The sequence below is a fragment of the Bombina bombina genome, chromosome 2 (genome assembly GCF_027579735.1).
Source record: "Bombina bombina isolate aBomBom1 chromosome 2, aBomBom1.pri, whole genome shotgun sequence".
NCBI lineage: Eukaryota > Metazoa > Chordata > Amphibia > Anura > Bombinatoridae > Bombina > Bombina bombina.
In genome coordinates, this window is record NC_069500.1 from 794,449,976 (window position 1) to 794,453,145 (window position 3,170).

The following is a 3,170-nucleotide window of genomic DNA, read 5'->3' on the forward strand; positions in this document are numbered from 1 at the left end:
GTACCATGTTTAAATTTATATAATTTTGTATATATTTTATCTCCAATGTGTGTTTAATTTCTTTAAGGAGTAAATTTTCAAGGTCAGAAAAAATGTCGTCTAAGTTTGATTCAGTGTGACCTTCTGGTGTAATTGTGATATTAGTGGCAATATTTTTTAGGATCTTGTCCCTCTGTGCAAAGATCTCCATTTTGTAGGTGTGTGAACGAAATTCTATAAACGAAAATTTTTATGTGTCTATTAAAAGTGACTGTGAAATATAGATTCCTATCAAACAAGGTGTTTTTAAAAGTGAATTCAGTAAAAGAAGTATTAATCCGTTTATTAAGAAATTCTTTTAAAAATTATTCTTATTTTAGACCCAAAAATTGGAAATATAACATATGGTGTGAAATAGAAAAATTGAATTTCAAAAATTGAATTTAAAAAAGCTTTAGTCAATCTGCTTGATGGGTGACGTCCAGAGCTGATTAGTATTAATAAATCTTAATGTTATGTATCTAATAGTGTAGATAGTGTTTATTTAAATTCAAATATGAACGTAAGACTCAGAATATATTTCTAATTGGAAAATATACCTTCAGTCAAAGTGCTTGAAGAGTGAGGTCACACAATTGGTGATAGTACTGTTGATATAACTGTATTAATAGAAATGTTTGTAAATAGTATACAGTAAGAGAGAGTGGATCTAAAACAGGAGATAAAGGAAAAAACTGCAAAAGTTCATGTAAAAGATACTAACACTCTCAGGCTCTGTAGCTGACCCAGAACATTAGCGAATCTCCAAAACGCTAATGTGAGAAAACATGGAAAAAAGGTGCAGGGTAGCGCTAATGAAAGCACAGAGCTCAATTTGTATATGGTATATCTATACTAATATGGTAATGTGTAAAAAATATATGTCTAAAAAAGATAATAACTATGTGAATCTTTAAAAATTTATTATACAATAATCATATAATCATATAACAATAGTGCCGGCACTGATTAAAACAGTATAATGAAAAAGGACATAAACATAAAATACATAAAAAATGGGTATTAATTACAAGTAATATTGGCAAGAGATAAAAATGGCAAGAGAAAAAGTTAGCTTGCTAAGTATTTTGGCAGCCTAAACTGCAAATGTGTCCGTATTGGATAATTCACAAATGTTCTCAAATTGGGCACACAAAATTACCGTCTCTGCTATGTGTGGAGTTGTCCGTTGTTTTTATTGAGTCCCGTGACTTTGTGCAGAGTGATTCTCCTGGTGTAAGTAGAGCAAGTATGATTGTAGAGAGCACGCTGGTAATTGTAATCCTTCAGTGCTTGCTGTGAATGATCCTGTAGCGTCCTAGGGTAATGGCCACAGTGGCAGATGTAAGGGTAGGTCCTGGGACCGAAGGTATTAGCTGGTTTCTGATGCTTTGTTTGACAGCTGTACCAAACGAGTCCTATTACCCTTACAGTATCAGAGTCGGGAGTGTACTTCAAACCCCAGATGTATTGCGGTAATCATAAGGTGGACACAAGCGGTAGGCAGATCATGGGCCGGTTAATTAAGCATATATCAGCCTCTGTGTATTGTGAGAGGGATATTGCACCGTACCTACTGTAACCACTTGAATCAGAGTAAAAGTTATATGCAGACGAGCAAATGTCATAAATTTACAATCATACCTCAAAGATTCAACACATTTTCTCAATTCTATCAAAAATCTAACCTGGCAAGATAACTATACTTTAGTCACATGTGATGTGAATTCACTTTACACAAATATCCAACATGAACTGGGACTTACAGCAGTCAAAACTTTTTTAGATAGAGATAATGAACTCCCATCACTACAAAATAAATTTATAATTGAATGTATTAAGTTTATTCTATCAAATAACTGTTTCTTATTTAATGATGAATTGTTCCTCCAAATAAAGGGGACTGCGATGGGCACGAGGTTCGCCCCCAGTTATGCCAATCTATTCATGGGCTCATTTGAAAAAACATACATCTATGATGGCCCATGGGGGGCGAACCTCGTGCACTATTGCAGATACATTGACGATATATTTCTGGTATGGAAGGGTGATATAGAGTTATTAGATACCTTTATGACTGATATAAACAATAACAATATGGGTATTACTTTCACCCACGAATACAGTAGCAGAAAGATGCATTTCTTAGATATAGAAATCGAAATAGTTAATAACCAAATCCATACCAAAACATATTTTAAAGATATTGACGCCAACAATTACATACACTTTGAGAGTTGCCATTTAACACAATGGAAATCAAACATACCCAAAAGTCAGTTTATGAGGATTAAAAAAAACTGTTCCTCATTAGAAAATTATAATCTTCAATCAGAAATATTAACTACTAGATTTATAGAGAAAGGATATAACCCGCTCAGTATCAAAAAAACAATGAATGAGGTAGCCACCATAGATAGAGATATATTACTAAAAAACAAAAATAAAAATCATAAAAGAAATGTCAATATGAACAACAATTCAGAAGATCTTTTCATACCATTTATAACAGATTACAGTTCACAACATCTAGAAATTAAGAAAATCCTAAAGAAACATTGGAATTTACTCAAACAAGATCAAATTCTAGGCCACAACCTCAAAAATCAACCAGATATTATTTTTAGAAAAGCTAGGAACCTTAAAATGATACTCTCACCAAGTGAATTTAAAAGGGGCAAACAAGCACATGATAGAGATCTTTTAGGTAAAGAATTAAGTGGATATTACCCTTGCATATCTTGTAAATCTTGTCAATACAGCACCAAACTCAAAGAACTAAAATCCCCCACTACCAAATATTCAACTAAAATCAAAGAAGTCATTAGATGTACAGATAGAAACATTGTATATTGTATACAATGTTCCTGTTCACTTTCCTACTTCGGACAAACAAGTAGAATGCTCAAAGATAGAATACGTGAACATCTTCTAAAAATTGAACATGGAGCCTCAGACACCAAACTATATTCACATTTTAAAGAGATACATCAGGGAAACCTTAAACATTTTAAATTCTGGGGCATAAAGAAGCTGACTATTAATAAGAGGGGCGGCAACATGAACAAACTACTTATGAGAAAAGAAGCAGAACTAATATTCCACTATAATACCTTACACCCTTACGGTTTAAATTCAGAGCTGGACCTAAA